This window comes from Tupaia chinensis, unplaced genomic scaffold, assembly GCF_000334495.1.
Source record: "Tupaia chinensis unplaced genomic scaffold, TupChi_1.0 Scaffold139190_1, whole genome shotgun sequence".
Taxonomy (NCBI): domain Eukaryota; kingdom Metazoa; phylum Chordata; class Mammalia; order Scandentia; family Tupaiidae; genus Tupaia; species Tupaia belangeri.
Window position 1 is genome coordinate 878945 of NW_006199080.1, and position 23064 is coordinate 902008.

Here is a 23064-nt window from a genome sequence, read left to right on the forward strand (position 1 = left end):
TTCTCCTCTCGGGATCTTGGGCACGCACGCACACGTGCCCGGCGTGAGTTTTAAGCCCCCGGGTCCGGGACACGAACCGCGGTCGACTACGTGGGAGTCCAGCGACATAGCCATTACGCTAACTGCTGGTTCCCACATCTAGCATGTTTTTAAAAGATTTTCAAATTTTCATGTCTAGGACTTGAATTGTGCAGTTGGCAATGTGGGATCCTTAAACACCATGCCATCAGCTAGCCTTTTTGGCACTCCATATGAATTTACTGACAAATGGTGTAATTGTTGGATACATTTTTATACTACAATAACAAAAATGACAATACAACTAAATGGAATAATAAAATAACTGTTATATTTCTTTTTTTATTTTTGGGGGGTCAGCAGATGGCCTAGTGATTAAGACGCTGGACTCCCACATGACTGATGGCAGTTCAAGTCCTGGACCCAGTGGTTTGAAAGTCACACTAGACACTTGTGCATGCATGCCCAACATCTCAAGAGGAGATTGGAGGAGAAGGGACTGGCATGACCGTTCCCAGTGGAGGGTGATTTCTCACTTTCCCTCTAACTGTCTTACTCTGTTTTTGTCAGGTGAGTGCACATGCTCTATGGCAAACACCTGAAAATACAAATAGAATTACCATATGATCTAGCATTCCCACTCCTTAGTATTTACTCAAAGGACAGACGAATCCTTCATCGGAAAAGTGCTTGCTCATCAATGTTTATTGCGGCACTATTCACAATTGCTAAGACATAGAATCAACCCAAATGTCCATGAACGGATGAATGGATTTGAAAACCTGTGGTATATATACTCTATGGAATACTATTCAGCCATAAAAAAAAAAACCTGGTTTTTGACAGAAAGTGGAAGAATATGAAAGACTTACTGCTGAGTGAAGCAAGCCTGGCTATGAAGGAGAGACATTTAATATATACTGAGTGTCTCCACTTACTCTATGACTGAAACTAATTGACTAAAGGATATAGAAACACAGTAAATGGGTATAAATGCCAAATATAGTGTTTGTGAAAAAGTAGGGTCTGAGGAAAAACATTTATAAGAAAAAATAGGGAGGCAAAACATTAATGTGACAAAGAAATGTATTATCTGTTGAAGATATTTTATAGTTTTATCAACTGTACTAAGGAGAAATGTCCACATATTGAAATATTCAGTTTGAAAGCTAAATAATGTGATAGAATGTGTAAAAGAAATTGAAATAAAAATGCAAATAAAAAAATTTATAAATCTGAAAAAACAAAAAACTGAGTACATTATTTCAATCATTTTAGCTTTTGAAAACTATGCTTGCAGGAACCAGCAGTTAGCATAATGGCTATGTCGCTGGACTCCCACGTAGTCGACCGTGGTTCGCGTCCCGGACCTGGTAGCTTAGAACTCAGGCCGGGTGCATGTGCGTGTGTGCCCAAGATTCCGAGAGGAGAATGGAAGAGAAGGGATTGTGGCATGACCATCCTCCCTGGGGGGTGATTTCTTGCTTTCTGTCTCTCTCTGTCTGTCTGGTGAGCGCACACGCCCTATAGCAAAAACCTCTCCAAAAAAAAAAAAAAAGAAAAGAAAAGAAAACTATGCTTGCATAAGGTGAATAGCAAGCTTGCAAATAACTGAGTTTCTCCCTAATCCTATAGTGATCAAATTTATCAAATTAACATAATCTAATTCTTTTTAACATAATTAAATATCTTTCAGCCTCTTTTTTATGAAATATTTTTACCTTACTCCAGAGCTTAAGCATGAATACATAATCACAAATGTAGTATAAAACTGTCATATCAAATATGTTATTATTAGCATGATTTCTCAATGAAATCTTTTAAAGATTTTGTGTAACAAAGAAAATTAACTGTTTGAATAGGAGAGACATTTGTCAGTATATTTTACCTGTATCTGACTGAAAAGCAGTTACTGTAGTTTGTTTAGTAACTAAGTTACCTAATGTGGCATGAGTAAACATTCGGAATTTCATGTTCATTTTTGCAGTGGCTTTTATTAATGACTACTTTTCATTTAAAAATGTATGTTGATATTCTATATACAGTAAGACACAGTTATGTTTATCTTAACTGAATCCTTAGTATGTAGAAATGAATATGTTTAACTCATGGCGGCTAAGACGTCCAATTACTTGGCTAGAGCTCATCTGGTATGTATTCCTCTCTATATCTTGAGTTTGATAGATAACTTCACAGGAGTTTTCCTGACAAAATCCCATCATCAATGGTAACTACACTTAATCACACAGTTTTGATATGTTGCCAGAAGAGATTGATATCATACATAGAAAGTTCAGGGTTTTTTTTTAAAGTTTCATGATTAGGACAATAGTTTGCATAGACACACATGATAGTGTTCTAGCCTAAGGTTTGGTCGGTTTAATAATCATTTCAAATACATGGTCCAGGTAATGGTTGAGAACCTAATTGAATATGGAAATATGTTCATATAAATTTGTTTGTATTCAGTGCACATATGTTCAATGCATGAATGGGAAGTATATAAACAAAGTCAAATGGTAAACCAAAACCTGGAGTAAATGATGCTACAGTATTTTCCAAGTCCTTGAATTAGTAGAAAGCATAAGAATAGTTAACTATTTTATTGGATTTTTGGGGTTCTCTTTTTTTTTTTTTGATTATGGATTTTGCTGTTGGACATGTACACTCACTGGATAGAGACAAAAACGGAGAAAGAGAGAGAGAGAGAGAGAGAGAGTTGGTTCTCTTTTTTTTTTTTTTGATTATTGTTTTTGCTGTTGGACATGTACACTGACTGGATAGAGACAAAAACGGAGAGAGAGAGAGAGAGAGATCATCCCTCAGGTGGTATGACTTCCCTGCAGTCCTTTCTCCTCATTCTTCTCTTGGGATTTTTGGGCACATAGACACACACATCAAATTTTTTAAGCTGCTAGGTCCGAGACTTGAATCATGCACTTAGCCATGTGTGATCAGCCCACCTTAAACACCACCCGATATGGCAGGCCTAATTTCTTTTATTATTGACTGTCTGAGAGAAATTTCCAAGCCCAACTTCTAATTTTTCTCGAAAGATATTAACTAAAACACCTTCTGAACTGCATTCTAATACCAGTGGAGTCAACAAAAAGGGAGGACAGAATGTTCGTGGGTTTGTCAAGGGTGTGGAAATCCTCGCGACGCCAGTTGCCTTGTGGGTCTTGGAAGCAAGCAATAGTGACTGATGGTCATGCTTCTTACTATGCTATGAGTAATGAAGTTCTCTGTCTCTAACCCAGGAGTTGCATGCCTTCTGTCGGCAACATTCATCGAACTGCCTGATTGTCTTGTTAAGTTCTCTGTATCTTTCAATATGCAATCATTAATTAAAAGTTGTGTGTATACAGTACCCTCCATAGCATGCTGTACTTTCTAAATGCAGCTCCACATGAGAAACCATTTCCAATGTTTTTAATAACTGTCCTGATTGAAGATTTGTTTCCTCTTAGAAAATCAGCTTTGTTTTGTTCTGTTTTACTTTCTTAGGAATGGGACTTGCAGATGGCATAGCAGTTAGGTCACTGGACAGAAACTGGTGGCTGGAAACTCACTCTGGGTATGTGTGCATGCCCAAGCTCCTGGGGAATAATGGAGGAGAAGGGATGGCAGCATGGCCATCACCCCCTCCATCCCCTGGGGGAGTCATTTTCCACTTTCCCTTTTACTATGTCTGTCTGTCTCTCTCTCTCCCCCTCAGCAAACACAGGCACCCTAAGGCAAAAATCTCTAAAACACCCCCATAAAAACAAAAAACAAACAAGCAAACAAAAATCTTTGGAATAATAAACAATCATGCCAAACTTACTTTATTTTCCTCTGATGACCAGGAAAGCTTCCATTCTGATTATTTATCAATTATTATTCTTTGCATATTACTATTTTATCTCAAGTTGAGGTAAAATAAGACAACAAACCAATAAATACATAAATGCTATCATGTTGTTTACCATCAACTGAGTTTGTTGGAAAATTTATTTTGATTAATTCCACATTTCTCCCTCTTTTGAGAATCTGGAAATACATAGAAATCTTTAAGTAGTTGCTTAACTTTGGACAATTTCATCTTATATGTGCAATTTTCATTCTAAAACTCAAATGTTCAGCCATATAATGGCATCTAAATAAAATTGTAATCCCTAAGAGACACTTTCTTTTTTATTTTTTTGAGAGTTTTTTTTTTTTTGCCATAGGATGCATGTGCTTACCAGAGAGAGAGAGAGAGAGAGAGACAGAGAGACAGAAAGTGAGAAATCACCCCCCGGGGGGATGGCCACACCACAATCCCCTCTCTTCCATTCTCCTCTCAGTATCTTGGGCATGCACGCACACTCGCCTGGCGTGAGTTTTAGGTCGCCAGGTGTGGACGCAAACCACAGTCGACTACGTGGGAGTCCAGCAACATAGCCATTATGCTAACTGCTGGTCCCAGGAGACACTTTCTATAAAAATTATAATTATCTCTGAAATTAATGGTGATGATTTATGTAAGTCCAGTTTTGTGACATTTGCTTTCTTAAGCACTTTAAACCATTTGGCAAACTCTTTCTCTGATTTACTCAGTTGGATTTCAAATGTCTAGCTCAGTCTCATAGTTTCTGATTGGGGGCAGCCATTTCTGAACATATTTGCCTGGCATTCCACGTATACCAATCTCTCGCTCTTAGATGAGCAGTTAGGAACACAAGTTTATAACTATGAATAGTTTTTTAAATGTGTATTTGTTTGTTTATTTATTTAGTTAGTTAGTTTAGTTTATTTTGTCTTGAAGATTCTTTAAGATCTCTTGACATACTCTCTGGATAGCTAGCTCCAACACTTATTAGCGGTTATGGAATAAAAACTCATTGAGTGCTTTCTCTATTAATGATTTCTAATGGATCTGCCAGACCTGCAGAGAAAAGAGTTATCTAATCACAGACCAGGAGTCTGCTTGAATAGATCACAACTACAAGTCCTTCTCAGGAAGCAAATGAAATATAAAAACAAGATTTCTGGACATATTTCCCTGGTATTCCATGTCTACCAATCTCTCTTGCTTAGATGAGCAATTTGCAGCCTTAAAGAGATTACATTTTTTTTCTACTTAAAATTAATACAATAAAAGTTAGTTAGTAGGACTTATTATTTATTTTTGAAGGAGATATCTGATCTTTAACAATAATATTGCAGAAACTGTTACTGAAATTAATACTATTTTTATTTAGATATATACTCTGCTTTTTATTCAATTGGAACTTTGGGAAGTTGCTACTTATGATACTCATAATAATTATTTCATTTACAAAGAAGCAGTTTGATTATATGCACAGATGAAAACACACTACAATAAGCCCTGTCTACCTAGGGAATGGTAAAACTGAAATATGTAATCTCTTATGATTCTGGCTTTTGCATTTTTTTTCTTTTAATTCTAGTAGTTACATTGCTAATGTAGCTTGATTATCAAGAGTGATAAGAAGGCTAAATGTGTGTTGCTCTCTTAATGACAATATCAGATTATCTAAAAGTTGTTTGAATGATTAACTAATTATAATTCATGACAATGGTAACAACGGAAGAGATTAACTATGGAGAAGGCACAGTCTCAATGGATACCTAGTCTGTCATGCAGATTTGTTCCATTTAATATTTATCTACATGTCATTTCTCAGACACATTCACTAATTTACTACTTTGGAGACACTTCCAGATACCTACCAAATTCATGTTGTGAATATTATTAAGAGTACTTAATTTGGGGTGTATTGTAAGTGGTGTAGTGGTTAAGGATGCTGGACTCCTACGTGGTCAACCATGGTTCAAGTCCCGGTTCTGGAGGCTTGCTTTCTCGCTTTCCCTTTCTTTTTGTTTCTCTGTGTGTGTGTGTGTGTGTGTGTGTGTGTCTGGAAATATTAAAATAATAAATAAAGTTAAAAAATAATTCTTTTAAAAAAGAGTACTTAATTTTTAAATGTTAGAGTAAAATGATTTTTATCCTTTGTATAAATATTATGCACTATTTATTAAGAGTATCTTAGGTCAGAATCTATTTTATAGTCTTCTTTGTGTTACAAAGGCTAAAAATGCCATGAAGTACATTTTTCGCTTTGCAAGCTAGCATTCAATGAGGCACTGCCAACAAGGACTACTGGAGAAAGACTTTCAAGATTTGTACCATTTGTACCTTCTTCTCTGTTTTGCTCTGGTTTCTACTTCAGTTACTACAGCTTTTTTTTTTTTTTTTTTTTTAAAAAATTTTTTTTTTTTTTTTTTTTTGCTATAGTGTGCATGCACTTGCTAGAGAGAGAGAGATAGAGATAGAAAGTGAAAAACCACCACCCCCCCGTAGGGGGATGGCCATGCCACAATCACTACTTCTTCATTCTCCTCTCAGGATTTTGGGCATGAATGCACATGTACCAGGTGTGTTTCAAGCGCCTGGGTTTTGTACTCAAACTGCCATCAACTACATGGGAGTCCAGTGCTTCAACCACTAGGTAATCTACTGGTCCCAAGTTACTACAGTTTTATAACAAACCATCCCAAAATATAGGCATAAAACTACCGTATTTGTAAAACTATTATTTATTTATTTATTTATTTATTTATTTATTTATTTTTATTTAATTTGCTGTAGGGCACATGTGCTCACCAGAGAGAAACAGAGAGGAAACACAGAGAGAGAAGGCAAACTGCCAGATCTGCGATTTGAACCACAGTTGGCCATGTGGGAATCTAGTGCCTTAAGTGCTATGCCACCTATGGGCCCCAATGACCTTTTTTTTTTTTTTTTTAAAGCTAAAAATTTATAAGTCAGGGACTCAGTATGGGCTGAACTAAGGATCTCAGCTGGACTGCCTACCACAGTGAATGCAGTTGTTCCCTTCAGCAAGGCAGTCTAAGTTTCACTTTCTACATGGCAAAGGATTTCCCCCATGACAAATGGTTCAAAAAAAAAAGGTAGAATTTCACACTCACTCTCAGAAATTACATCCCATTACTCCTGATACATATTCTTGGTGATCGGTCTAGTACTCATTGATAGGAATAGTCCCAACTTTCTGTAGAGGAGCAACCAAACCAATGAGACCCATGAGACACTTTCTATAAGAAAAAAGAGAAAGCATTTCATAGATCTGAATTTCATTTATCAAAGCCCTTCATTCAAGCTTCAAAACCAGAATAATCTCCAACTCTTCTTTTGTCCTCTAATTCTAAATCAACTTTTCAGTCTTCATTTTCAGTTACCTAACTAAAAACTTATTATCTACTTAAAAACTGTTAATACTAATATTTATATGTTAAAAAGAAATATTATTGTTTTTGACTCTTCATTGTACAAAATAATATCCATTGGAAATAAACATTTAGAGACAAGCAGAAATTGACTGTCCTGATACATAGAAAAAAATTAATAATATATTTCAAACTGCTTCTTAAGAGTTTAATCATAGCCATGTATAACAATATTTTAAGAAAAAAATTACTTGATTTAATTGAGAGCCAACTACTGCCTGGGTTTAACTATGTTCAAATTCCCTTAGTATAGTGTGAGTTTAAACATTATTCTATATTAATGTAGACTACTGCAGTAGCTAAAATATGAAAATGTGTCAGAAGTTGAGTAACAATCCATTTACCTAAGTAATTAATTGCAGAATATGATTGGTAAGAATTTATTCAGATGAAAATTTTCACTGCAATACCATACAATTTTTATATATTTTTACATGAGGAATATTTGCTCTAAATATAATGCATATGTATGTAAATAATTCATATATACACATATAGTAGCAATTAACTCAATTAAATATACACACATTAATGTGTTCATAAACTCATTCTCCTTATAGCATTTCTATTAAATACTATGTGTATGGATTTCTCTTACATTGTGTTCAAACACATAATTTTGATGATTTGCCTGCTTTCTGAAACTAGATTTTTTCTGTTCTTAGAAATATGCCAATCTCATCAGGAAAGGTCCTGCTGATTGTTACTTTCATGTTTTTAATTCATTTTTCTCTGGAGTTTAAAATTAACTCTCTCTCTCTCTCTCTCTCTCTCTCTCTCTTTCCCCCATTATTTTTAAAATTATCTCTCTCTCTCTCTCTCTCTCTCTCTCTCTCTTTCCCCCATTATAATTGCCAGAGAGTGATGCACTTCACAGAGTGAGAGAGAAAGAGACAGAGACAGAAAGAGAAATCATACCCCAGTGTTGTGTGGCCATTCTGCAATTCCTTCTCTTCCAGTTGTGTATCCTGTCAGGATTTAAGGTATGCATGCACATGGTCTGGTATGTTTTTCAAGTTGTTGGGGCTTGGATTTGAACTGCAGTCAGTCCTGTGGGATCTGCTTCCCGTAACCACCATGAGTTTAAAATTCCTGGAAAACATTTGTCCTTGAGTAGATATGCATCTCCTGAAAAACTGAGAGTCAGAGAGCTAGAGAAAGAGAAAGATGTATTTTTCACAGAGTCTTAACATATTGAAATTCTTTGCCCCAGTCTCCAAGGCAGCTAGGACCACAGGTGCAACCCACTAAATCTGACTTCTTCAGCTTGGTCAGGAATGAAACCCAGGCCTCCAGTGCAGCCTCAGCTACTGTGCAGCAAAGCCCTCCCACTTGTGCCACCATGGATGGGCCCAATTTCATTACTTAATTCCATCTTTCACATTTTTTCAAGTTTTCTCATTAGTATCATCAAAATATCACATTTACTTTATTTAAATTTAGAAAACTTTATGGTAGATTTCTCTGTATTTCTCTCTCTTAGGGAGATAAAGATTTAAAATATAATAAGAGAAAAAAAATTAATATACCTCTTAGTAGCTAAGAGCAAAATCTAAGAAATTAATACCCCAAATAATAGAAATCTTGTTTTTATACCTTAGGAATTCTGAGATAGACAAATTACTTAACATTTTTTTTCCTTCAGTTTATTCAAATTTAAAATAGTAAATAATAGAGTCCTTAAGAAAGATTAAATTGGTTAGTGTATGTAAACACTTTCAATACACATTCATAGTAAAAGTAATAAAATGTTAGCAATTATTGTGTTACCTACAAAAGAATATATAATTCTGGGACCAGCAGATGGCATAATGGTTACATCACTGGACTCCCACATGTCTGACTGTGGTTCAAGTCCTGGAGCTGGCGGCTTGAAACTCATGCAGGGTGTGTGTGCATGCATGTCCAAAATCTCGAGAGGAGACTGGAGGAGAAGAGATTGTGGCATGGTCATCCCCACTGGGAGATGATTTATCACTTCTGTCTCTCTGGCGGGCACACACACCCTATAGCCAAAAGCTCTCTAAGAAAATAAAAATTGTTTCTGAGGAACAATTTCTCTTCCTCACATTGTAAATGATGTAATCACTAAATTGTGTAAAACCTTAATTCATTTCCACAAGCACAATCCCAAATAGATTTTGAGACTAAAAAAGACATACTTTAAAAACCTTTATTTTGAAAAGTTTTAAAGAGCTAAACAGCGTATCTGACACAAATATGTCACAAAAATGATGTAACCACTAATATTAAATGAAAATATTAAAGTAATATTTACCTTAATTGCATATTGTTGTAAGTAACCTACTAGGTTTTAATCAAAAAGACAAAGAACTAATGTTTGAAAAAGATAAAAAAATTAATGCAAAAGATCTGCCTTAGAAATCACATAAAAATTACATAAGAGAAGGCTCTGAAGCCTCGTTGTTAAGGCAGCCAGGTCCCACATGACTGGCCTCATGGTTTCAATTCTAGACTCAGAAGCTCGGCAACTACCAGATATTTTTGTGAGTATTCCTGAAATCCCAAATTGTGGGAAAGATGGAGAAGAACTGTGGCATGATCACTCCCCAAAGAATGTATTTATTCCTCTCCCTTGCACCATCTCTTTATAGTGAGTGAACATGTCCTCTGTCACAAAAAAGTCAATATTTCATCATTAAGATAATTTAACTATGAGCTGAAAATAATGCAGTATTTGCAATAAATTTAACAATAAAATTAGTCATTATCAAATATTACATATACAAACATTTCAAGAAATATCTGCACTAAGTACCTTGAAAAACCAAAAAGCATATTTATAGATAAGAAAATGTAGTACATATAAATGAGTCATCAGGTAGCACAAGCACAAACATGTTAAATACCCAGTAGACTGTTAGGAAGAAAGACATCAAGGACTACTCTCATAATGTGAAAATGCAAATTATTTTTTGGTGAATATGTTGTAGCAATATGTTGTTGTTTTTTCATAGCAAAGGTGAAAAATGGCTAACTTCAAGTAGTGAAAGAAAAATGGGAATTCAAATGCCAAATTTTTAGAATTTAATCATGAACAATCTTCCTAGCTATATTTTGCAATTATAGCAATACCTAAGAATCCAGTTATTAAATATAAATTAGGTTAATTTGTAGTGGATCTCAGACTAATAAATTAGGTAGTAAGATGATTTCTGTAGTTGAGGTAGATAATCTATATTCATGAAACAAATATTTTAAATGATAACCAAACATAATTTAATAACAAATAATAAGTCAAAATATAAATTAAATCAATTATAAATATTTATAAAAATATAAATTATAAAAAATTATAAAAAAGTAAAAACAAAAAAACATGCATATTTGTATAAATTAGATGGATGTAATTCACTAAATTAAAGTTGTTTAAAAATAATTTTAAAAAACTATAGCTATTCCAACTGCTCTATTTGGTATTCAAATAAAATTCAGAAAGTTAGAGATCAGTTTTATATCATTATATACAATATTTTTCTATTAGTAATTACTTTGGCAAGGTATGATAAGATCAAATTTAAGTTATATAAGGACAGAATTGAAAAATCTTTGATTTTAAATAGATTTCATTAATATATATTTAATACATTTGTGCCAGATGGATCAGGGTTCTTTCACAAAGTTACAAATTAAATTGGATCAGAGAAATTATAATATCCAATTCTGTACTCATATTCAGTGCTATTTCTATGACACTCTTCAGTTTAGCTAGCAGTCAATACAGCAGTAGAAGATCACATTTTTTTAAAAAGATCGAAGTTTGTGGCACATTACAGTGGATACATTCTTTCTTTTTCAAAATTTTCTTGAAAATGTTGCTATAGAGCATGTGTACTCATGAGAGAGAGGAGGGAGAGAGGGAGAGAGAAAGTGAGAAAGCAAGCCAGCACGGGCTTTGGGACTTGAACTGCAGTCCACCATGTGGGAGTCTAGTGCCTCAACCAGCACACCGCCTGCTGGCCCTGGTAGATTTGCAGTTTAAGAAACATTTTATAAAGTCTATTTCACATCTGTGAGTTTATTACTATTTCCTGAAATTTCACACTCCAATATAAAATTCTCACAACTGAAAAAAAAATATATGTATGTATATATATACATACATATATGTATGTAAAATGTCACTTATGATTTTAAATGTTTAATAAAAAATTGATTACTTGAAACTTCGCATAAATATTTCAATTGCTGAAATAACATTGAATTTTATATATGCTTAGTAAAATTTTGTAACTTTTCACTGTGATTATGGAGAGAGCTTATTAACTTATTTTCTATCTATCTACCTAATTTATTAAGTATAATCTTTGACTTAAATATGCAGGCAAACCACTTGTAGAATATCATGAATTACTTTATAAGAGAACGTCATGTAGCCATGGCTGTTGTCCACCCTTGAACAGTCAATTTAAGGCTGTAATTTATTCAAAAAGAAAGTATCTATTAATTGCTATGGTTGTATAATATACTTAGCAATGAATTTGGAAAGGGTGATTAATTTCAATTCTTGTCTGTTGTCGGGAAATCTGTCCAAAATCACCAAGTAAGGACTAGGATTTCTGACATATGAAATAACTTATATGATATCTTTTAGCTAGCAAAATCCAAAAGGCAGTTGTGACTGAATTCCACAATGTACTGGTTATTTTCGTTCATAGAAAATAAGATGTTGAGTGCATCCTCTTCTCGTTAATGGGGCACCAGTCATAAATAGTCTGTAGAGACTGCTCTGTAGAAGCAGAAAATCTCTCTTGTCAGACAGCAAATTACCAGATAATCAGCTCTACTTCTCTGCAAGAATATCCAAGTAGCTGAAAATTCTCACCTATAGGCAAAGGACTGGGAACAACATTAATAATATGTTAATAAAGTTCAATGAAATGTTTAGCATGGTTCCTTAGCAGTTTCTAGAAATTTCCACCACATTTTATTAAAATAATAAATAAGAAAGTCAACTCTAGAAAGACTTTACAACACTTTCTTCCATATCTATATCTATCTATATCTATACCTATATGTGCATATCTGTGTATATACATATATAAAGACATGATAAAATAATTTGTTAAGCTCAGTAAATACGTGAACATAAATATCACTCAATTATAAATTTGAGAGAGTGGATTAATAGACTGTTGGAGTTTGGTATTAAATAATCTTACTATAAAGGAATAAAGAAAATAGCAGAGAAGGGATCAAGCCACATTTTACTTTCGGTTGCATTCATTCCTGTGTTCCCATTCAACAGATTTTGGAAGAAAAAACATCCTGAAATCTCTTTCCTCTTTTATTTTCCAGGCCAGACCCTCTAAAAATGCTCTTCTTTCATTTGATTCTTTAGTCACTTATCCAATCTTTTATTCACAATGAGAATTTATGCAAAATAGTTTATCTCACCTTGGATAACTAGTTTTAATATGTTGAAAGAAATAAGAGAATGAGCACCTTAAAGATTTATGGAAGGAAGAATTAATCTTCACACGTGTAAAGTAACCTGGGAGGACAGAGGGAGTGTTCATGTTTACTGGATATACACACAAAGACAGGGAAAGGAATATGCAGAAGATGACTAGGAAAATTGTTCACTTACCTTCTATCTATTTAATTCTGTTATTAAAAATCAAGTTAATTGTAAGGTAAGTGCCTCCTCCTTCTGTTACTCTGTCTTTATTTCTTCCATAGCCTCGCCACATTTTCAAAGCTTTGTCTTTAAGAGAAAATAATGATTCATGCCCAGAAAAAAATAAGTAAATAAATAAATAAATAAATAAAAAGTCTTAGGACGTTTTTAGCATTCAGTGATTTAGACAATAAAGAAGATTAAACAACAGAGATATAGAAATAAACACCAATTAAGTAATAAGAAAAGCAATAGGAAAAGCAAAAAATGATGAAAGTATAGCGAAATGAGTACTTTAAGAAATAGTGGTTTAGGAACCAGCAGTTAGCGTAATGGCTATGTCGCTGGACTCCCACGTAGTCAACCGTGGTTTGCATCCTGGACCCGGTGGCTTAGAACTCACACTGGGCGCGTGTGCATGCGTGCCCAAGATCCCAAGAGGAGAATGGAGGAGAAGAGATTGCGGCGTGACCATCCCCCCTGGAGGGTTATTTCTCGCTTTCTGTCTCTCTCTGTCTGTCTGGCGAGCACACGCGCCCTATAGCAAAAACCTAAAAAAAAAAAAAAAAAAAAGAAAGAAAAAAGAAAGAAATAGTGGTTTCTCAGCTAAACAAGCTAAACACAGTGAAGGTGAGTGTCAATTAAGCCAGGGACTGAAATATCAATATAAAATGAATGGCAGGAATAATCTACTCATTTGATTGGCTTCATAATAAGATTGAGGGAGGGGAAGTGAATCAGTGAGTTGAGAATACTATTTTGAATACATTTGCTGAAATAAGAAACAAATAAACAGGCATTATTAGTTAGTGTTATATGAAATGAAATTTTCTTCTTTTAAAGTGAGTGTTTATACAGTATCTTGTTTTCCACACAGAACTGTACTAAAAAGTAGATTTATTTAAAATGATAAATTTTATTGATCAAGAGAGAAAGAAAGAGAGAGAAAAAGGCACCTTCAACAGGTCTTATTTCATCATGATTCCACTCTCCGACCACACCCTTTTTGGTATATGTGCATGCATGCCCCAAATCCTGATGAGATGGAGAAATGTAAAAAAAAGGAATGTGGCATGACCACGCTTCATTGGGAGGTGCATGAATTCTCTCTCTCTCTTTCTGGTGAGCCCATACACTATCTGGCAATAAGAAAAAATAAACTCATTTAAATGTAAATATATCTAATATTTATGGTTTTATCCAGGAAACAATATTATTATACTTATTGTTTGCTACCTTTAGATATTTTTTATATTATTTAGCTCAGAAATTTTTGTAATCTACTATGGGAGATGGTAAGTACTTCCTTAGCTAAGATAATACTTTGGAATGTGATTGAGAATTTTTTTTTAAAAAATATTTATTTCATTTAGCTTATTATTATTATTATTCAATTTGACCAGAAAGACACAGAGGTTGGGAGAGAGAGAAGGCCACTATGTCCAGGACTCTTGAACCATTGTCAACCACATGGGAGTCCAGCATCTTCACCACCACCACCTGCCGGCCCCTTGAGACACATTTTTTATGTTTAGGTAGATTACATTTCTCATATTTTTCTGGGAAGTCCATTATTCATATTTGACAATCTCAAAACATTTGCAAAGGCTAAAAGACCAAAAGTATATATATTCAGATAACTACATAAAGCTTCTTTACAGAATTATGCATTCATTCTTTGTCATAGCCAAGCCCGTTACTTCTGTGTTTATTTATTAGCTAACAGCAATGAAACCACTAGCAAAATTTTGCACTCGGTTTCTATATAAATATTTTGACATTTAATTTGTTTACTCTTCAAACTGCAGAAAGCAGACTTTTTAAATTGCAAAGTAATGTGAGTAAATATTTTAGTAGAATTCAATCAACACCAAAACATATAGAATAAATGTGAAATCAATATTTATACAATAATTTCCACATTATCTTCCTTCTTCAATATTAATAACTAATGACAATTTGAAAAAAAAATCTTTAGAGCTGATTATATGCAATTTACCTCATAATTGTTTGGAGGTAGATTTTTTCATCCCTCGACTGTTAGTTTCCTACTGTGTGTCAGGCACTGCTTAGATGCTAGCAAGACTGTAGTGAGCAAAATAAATAATTTTCTTAAAAGTTTCCATTTAAGTTGTAGAAGGAAGATGTAGGTAAGGGAGGTAAGCAAAAGAAATATTAAGCTGATAATGTACAGCAGGAAAAAGGAATCGACTGTGCAGGTGTTTTGAAAACAATTTACATGTTATTGATTACAGAGGTGACTCGTTTCCCCCCTATATTTTTGTAACATACATTCTATATGTCCGTCTATCCTCAGGGATGCTGTCAGCAGCATACGGAACTGCAGTGCTGGAAGCCACATGATCAGCTGCACATTGGATCCCTGGTCTGATTTCCCTGAGATGCACTGGTTACATGCATACCCCAAATTCTGATGCAGTTAGGGAGCCGGGGGATGGGGTTTATATCATGAAGAAATGCTATGTAGACTACTTCTTTTTCTCTCTCCCTCTTATCTCTGTTGATTGGACATGCCAGCTTTTCTTGCCTAAATAAAGTAAATAAACAGAAAGTTATATCTATTTTTTCTATGTATTTCATTTTCATATCCATTACTATAATACATAGCTACCTGTATTTCTGTCTTTCAATCAACTTTCAAATCAGCAGCCCCCCTCATTCCACTTTGTACCACAGCCAGACAAGATATGGAGAAAACTCACTCCTTCCTTGGCGTTGGCAGGATGTTTGAATCATGGTAGCTCTGGCAATGCATGTGTGAGCTTTAACCCAGGGCCCATCTCCTAATCACCATAAAATTTCACCATAAAATTCAAGCTAGACACCCCTCCTGCTCTCCAAAGAAAGGCATTTTCAGACCCAGCTGTTCTCAGAAGGTCTCTCTACATTAGTCTGATTTCTTCCTCTGCTCTTGGTGTGTATGGCGCTATAAGTCTCAGAACCTGAACCACATTTTGGTGGGGATTGGGAGTCCAACTCACCTCTATAAGGTGACTAGAACACTTCCCTTCTTTTATAGGAGGCCTTTATTATGTGATCTAGACAGAAACTCAATATTCTGATATCTGTGGAATATTCACAGGCATAAGTTAATTTGTATCATATTTTATTCTCGCTTTCTAAGATTTCATGGTTTTGCCTTTCATCCAAATGGTAGAATGGATATTTTCTTATCATTTGAAAATCACCTATGTGCCCCACCATATCCATTCTTCACCCTGTTCTGTGTTCTGATATACTGCTCTGTGGACTATGTCAATTAGTTTCCTTTATCTTGGACCTCTACTGATTTTGGTTAAGGGGAGACACTTGCGTAAAATTTCATGCTATAAGAGAGAAAGTTCAACATATTACTTAGCTTTCTCACTCATTGCTTGTATCAGTTAGCGACTCTGCCCTCTATAAGGTGTCTTAAGTGGTGACACAACAGTAGTACAATGCTCTACTGTGGTAGAAGACATTTGGAAGACCGGGATTCGGGTACTGAGTTGACTATGTGTATGCCACAGTTGAGCGTGCAGCCCTAATGGTGGTGCCTGAGAAGACTGGAGGCAAGATAATAGCATGTGACCCCCATGAAGGAGTTTCTCTCTCTCTTTCTCTCCTGTCTCCTCTCTATCTCTGGGTCTCACTTCCATAAAAACTAATAAATTTAATAAATCTAAAATGAAATGTCACCAACCATTCCAGGGAACATTCTCAGTGCTGCTATGCTAGATATGTTATCGCTCTCTTACCTTGAGGTACAAATTCCAAGTTGTGCTTAACAGATACTGGATTCCCTAATTGTGCTCATCTTTTGTAATTAGTCTCTTATGAAAATTCTGGTTTTTGTGTATATAATTTGTTGCTTACTGAGCCCTGACATATGTGTTCTAATTTATTTTTTTTACCAGTATGAAAGAAAAACATTTTCCTGTCTGGATAAGCTCCATCTTATATATTTAGAACTATTGTATGTTATTTATTTTTAAAATATAGAAAGAACATAGTTAACTTACTTAAATCCTTTAAGCTCTTATATTGCAACTTCAGTTTTGATAGTATGTTTCCAATTCATTGTGCTACACGTTAATTTTATTTTATTCATATTTTAACTGTTTCTGTGATCTAATCTCTCACTTTGAACTGCACCTTTCTATTCCATACAATGTCTGTTCAATGTAGCATTATGCAGATTGGTATTGGAGTATCGGAGTCAGAATTTCTTGAAATGGTGTCTCTTTTATTTTATACCAAATCAGAAATCATATCTGAATACTCTAAATGATTTCTTTAAGACTATTTATCCTAAGATTTAGGAATATGGCAGACAGCATAATCATAAGTATCAAAATTCAAATCTTTATTTATTATTATTTATTATCACTATTCTCCAGTCTCTCACTATTACAAATATATAAAATGGATTGTTCAGATTAGTTTACTTGTCACTGAACACTTTTCACATAGACTCAACTCAAGATTATCTCATGATATTTAAGGTTAGATTGACATTCAGCATATACGATAACAATGACAGGATTAATCTTTTTTTTTTCTTTTTAGCTGTGCATTAATTTTACACTGAAAAATGTCCTACTTTTCCCCTTTTATGAAATAGCAATTTAATGTAATCATATTAGAAAGTTAACCAATTAAACTCATAAGCATACCATTTCCTATGTTATATGTCCATTGCAATCTAATAGGAATATTGTTTTAAATTTATCTTCTTGCTAGGAAATGTGGAATTAGAGCAGAATAAGCCCTACATTCCATATAAGGTGGAAATTCTCAAATGCCATTTAAAATCTCTCATATAAAAGTACTACTTTTTTTACTACAGGAAGTGATAACACATTAAATTCTAATAAAAATAAAAAATAAAGCTTTTCTAAATGAAAATATTCAGACAAGTGATTACAAAGAGAAAGTATAGTGGCATGTGTCTGTCAAAGATACTAAAAAGTAAGACATTGTGGAGTTTTATATTACAATATCATGTTGCTAAAAATACAGAAGGCTAGTTGGGGTACATCCCAGGGATAATAAGGGAATTGGCTGTAGAAATGTTATACTCAAACCACAAATAATATTTGACAAGGTCTACAAAGTAAGTGATGATGTCCAATAACTGTAACATGGCTGTGTGTTTCTGGTTGTAGGAAGAAAAATGAGATCATGGTTAACAATGATAAGAATGTCAATCAAGAATGTTATCCCAGATAAAGACTAAAAACACATGAAAATAATCATTCATCATTTCATTCTGTTATGATGCTAACTAGATGAGGAAGACATAATATTTGACAACTGTTTTGAGTTTTTAATGCACAGTTGGTGATAGACACATTAGATAATGGTTTCTTGACACAGAAAGACAGGGCTAATTGTTTTACATGAGGTAATATAATCGAGATTTATTTTATAGATAAGCAACTTAGAAAAAAAATATTAAGTTTCTTGTCTTGTCAAGAGTAATTAAAGAATCTATACATATTTTTGTTTTATTTTTCTTTTTTAAGGTTTTGGTCATAGGGCATGTGTGCTTATCTGGGGCACACAGAGAGAGACAGTGAGAGAGAAAGTGAAAGTATCCCCCAGGGCGATTGGCCACGCTACCGTGCCATCCATTCTCCTTCTAAGATTTTGGGTCCTCACACACATGGATTGATTTTTAAGATGCCAGGTTCAGGATTAGAACTGTGGTCAGTCATATAGGAATCCAGTGCTTTAACCATTATGCCACCAGCTGTTCCAAGAAGCTATGCTTGCCTTTAAAGTCAAATGCCAAAAGCAGACATTTATTCAGATGATTCATTACTACAAGAACCTTTAGGATCTAAACTATTCACTGTGATCCGTAGAATTATAGTTTGTCCCAACCAAAAATTAAAGCTAACTCTTGAAACTTGAGGTTTATATTATGAACCGTGGGGATGCTTTGCATTCATTAAATTATATAAGTAAAAGTCAAATACTAAAAGAACTTAAAAGGTATTTTTTTCTTACTACTACTCTACAGCTTCCCCATAAGTTGACATTGCCAATTTCCCAATTTAGAACAAGAAAATGCCTAAAATAGATAGAACATTCTTTTTTGCTGTAGCAGAAACTTAAGACCATGATAATCAACATCAAAAATGATATCTGGTCCCAAAGACCTAGTAACTATATATATTAGAAATTTCCAATGCCACTTCACAGTAGAACATGCTCTGACTTGGGCCATTATATATTTATATATTGATATTTTCCTGAAGTGGTGTGACCTTTCTATATTGTGTGATGGGTAAGGCACTGGATCCCAAATGGCCTACTCCATGTTTGAGTCACAGACTAGAAGCTTGAAAATCATACTGGCTGCATGTGTGCACAGGCCCCAAATCCTGAGAAGATGAAGGAGAAGGAATTTTGGCATAACTGTCTTCCTTGGATAACTTTATTTTTACCACACCAAGGTTCTAACCCAAGTATTTTAATATTATTTTCATAATTTCATTCTTTTTTAAAATAGTTCTTCTATCCAAATTATGGTTTTAGTATCTATCTATATCTATCACTTATCTAATATTTTTAATTTGTCAGAGGGTTAGTGCACTTGCCAGAAAGTGAGAGACATAAAGCACCTATTCCCATGGGGCATAGTCACACTGGAATCCTTTCTTCTTCATTTTTCCCTTCTTTCAGATCTTTGGAGAGGCACACACATGTACCCTGTGTGTTTTTCAGTTGCTGGGTTCAGAACAGAGCTACATGATCATCCATGGGATGATCCAGCCACCACAACTACTAGGTTATGTGCTGGCCCCAAATTACATGGGGTCATCAGAAAAATTATGTTGTATTTTTCTGTGCAAAAATGACCCATATGTTTCTATGCTCATTCTCTTCATATCATCCTTCCAATTTGTTTGAATATCCTTTAAAATGTTTTGGTTTTTGCAATATCATCATGACTTTCTTCTACTATAATTTATTATGAGATCTCTGAAAGCTAGTATCTGTAAGTTAAAACGCTGAGGGTTTTATTTTACAGAAAAAAAAAACGATAAAGCGAGGTTAGTTCTTTTGCCTCTTAAAATTTTAATTTGCTATACATCTTTCCAGAGCCTTATAAATAAAACCAATGTATTGGACAATCCAAATTCAGTAAAATAATTTTATTGTTTACCACCACTGTCTTCAATGATACTTTTTCAAGTCACATTAAAGAAACATGGTGTGTCTAATCATTTACTCACTACTAGTATATGTAATGTAGACTAATCAAATTTAATATTACATTTCATTTATTATGTTATCATCATCCCAGTTGTAGATAGTCCTGGTATCAATGACTTGGTATAAGAAAGAAGTATATTCAGATTACCTAATCATCCTTATTAATTTAGGTCTTCAAATCAAAAAGTGCTTAAGTGGGGGAAAAAAGAACAGAGAGAGCAAATATCTCCCACATAACCTAGTATCTGTTATCCTTGATAGTCCATGCCCAAATTCAGATTTTTAGGTGTGCTTATGTGACTTCAATGGGTCATGGAGTTTCTCATTATATATTTTTCAGACATGGGCGATATCTCTGGCATGACCTACTTTTCTTTTTGGAAAGGCTATCCTCTGTACTGAAAAGAAATTTAATCTTATCCTTTCTTTCCACACTATTAGACCTTTAAGAAAATCACATATCCTTACCAAGGTCAATGGCTCTCACTAATGAGTCCTCTCTTCCCTCTATGATTACTATCTTCTATTTATTTTCCTACACAAAAGTAAGCAGACAATGCAGATTACCAAATCAATGGATTAATCAGAGATCAATTTTGGAATTGGATATCAGTTTCCTCTTTCTGCAGGCACATCCAAACTCTGTTTTTAAACTTTTTAAAGCCTCACTTTGTTTGGGAAAATATTAACCTTTCTTTTATGCATGGTAAAGAACTTTCATTATGAATGTGATCCTGACAATACCAGGCATATCTATTATCCAGGTATTATTTTCAGTAAGTTTGAGATATATGAGGGGTAAAATGGTGATTGTAGCTGCTGGATCATCCTGCTCTGTTTTAAATGAAAAACAGAGTGAGAGATAGAGACAGACAGGCAAAGGGAGAGAGGTATTCCTAAAAGGTCTTCACACTGTGATCTACTCCCAAATCTCAGCTAGCCAGAATCATGGGCATGTAAGAGGGTGCCCAGCATGTGCAGGGATACCTGAGGATGAAAACTAGACACCTTCCGTGTAGCTTCAGTACCCCAGAGCACTGCGTTACTGCTGCAATCATGGTGTCCAGCTTCCTGACATTCTTAACTTAAACTTTATCACCTAATGTCACTTGCTATTATTGCAGTGACAGAGCTTTGTGAGTCACAATTTAACCCACATATTTTTCACAAAAATGGGAATGTATCTGTAACCAAGAAGCCAATATGAAGTAAATACATATAATTATAATTTTAGAAGATAAATGTGCAATAAGACTTCATGAAATAAAAAAACTTTTTTTTTTTTTTTTGGAGAGATTTTTGCTATAGGTGTATGCGCCACCAGAAAGACAGAGACAGAGAGACAGAAAGGGAGAAATCACCCCCAAGGGGGGGGGGGAATGGCCATATCACAATCCCTTCTCCTCCATTCTCCTCATGGAATTTTGGGTACACATGCACATGTGCCTGGCATGAGTTTAAGCAACCACCAGGTCCAGAACTCAAATCACAATCGACTACATGAGAGTCCAGCAACACAGCCATTATGCCAACTGCTGGTCCTGAAATTCAGGAGCATATTAAGGATGAGTAGATCAAGAACCTGGATAGATTTCTGAATCTCCACAAATACCATCTTTTAAGTCTTTGTCTGGTTCTCTCTATGCATACCCGCCCTTATTTATTCTTAGCAGATCCCATCACATAGGTGACACCTTGCATTTGCAGTTCTAGTTTCCATCAGTCTCTCCTAATTTCACAAATCTTAGGTGGAGGTCTTTGTTTATACTGACTTTTTAAAAAAAATTATAAAAGTCTCTGTCAATACATATGGAAAATGTATTGATGAGTAAACGACCAGATACAGAAAAATATTGATGATTTTTTTTTGGTCTTGATACCAAGTCCTGAGAAGTAAAAATAAGTTTTCTTTGTTTAGTCTTAAATATAATATTTGACAGGTGAAAGAGAAATATACCCTAGAGTCCTAGATAATTTACTTTTTCCTTGAGATAGAGATTTTTATTCTTAGGGAGCATGTGTGCTTGCTGGAGAGACAGAAAGAGAAAAAGTGAAAAATTATCCCCCCAGGGGCGATGGTCATACTGCTGTCTCTTCTCCATTTTCCTCTCAGGATTTGGGCAAACACTGACAACATGCCTAGCGTAAGTTTCAAACCACTGGATCCAGGACTCAAACTGTGGTCAGCAGGTGGGACTCTAGTGACTTAACCACTACACCACCTGCTGGCCCTGGTCATTTATTTTAATTAACAAGAAAGAGCTCATTCCCTAATCCCTCTCAACTAATCAATACTTTCTATACTCTGATTATGGTGCCAAATGACCACACTGGGAAAACCTTAACAGTCTTTTACAAGACAAAATGTCCACACTGGGATAACTTTAACAGTTTAAATTTTATGAGACACACTCATGAGTGCATGTAGCTAAAGATGAAAAAGATCCAAATGTCCTAAAAGTTCGTAATCTTAAATTCTTTTCAGAATAAACCTGATGATAACGGTTTTTTTGTTTGTTTGTTTGTTTTTTTTTTTTTTAGAGGTTTTTGCTATAGGGCACATGTACTCGCCAGACAGACAGAGAGAGACAGAGAGACAGAAAGTGAGAAATCACCCCCTCCAAGGGGGATGGCCATGTCACAATCCCTTCTCCTCCGTTCTCCTCTCAGGATCTTGGGCACGCACGCACGTGCGCCCTGTGTGAGTTTTAAGTCACCGGGTCCGGGACGTGAACCGCGGTCAATTATGTGGGAGTCCAGCGACATAACCATTACACTAACTGCTGGTCTCGATGATAACGCTTTTGTGGACCCTCCTTGAGATTGCCCAGTACCAATGAAACAGCACCATCCAGCAAAGACGACATCACAGAAACTTCTAA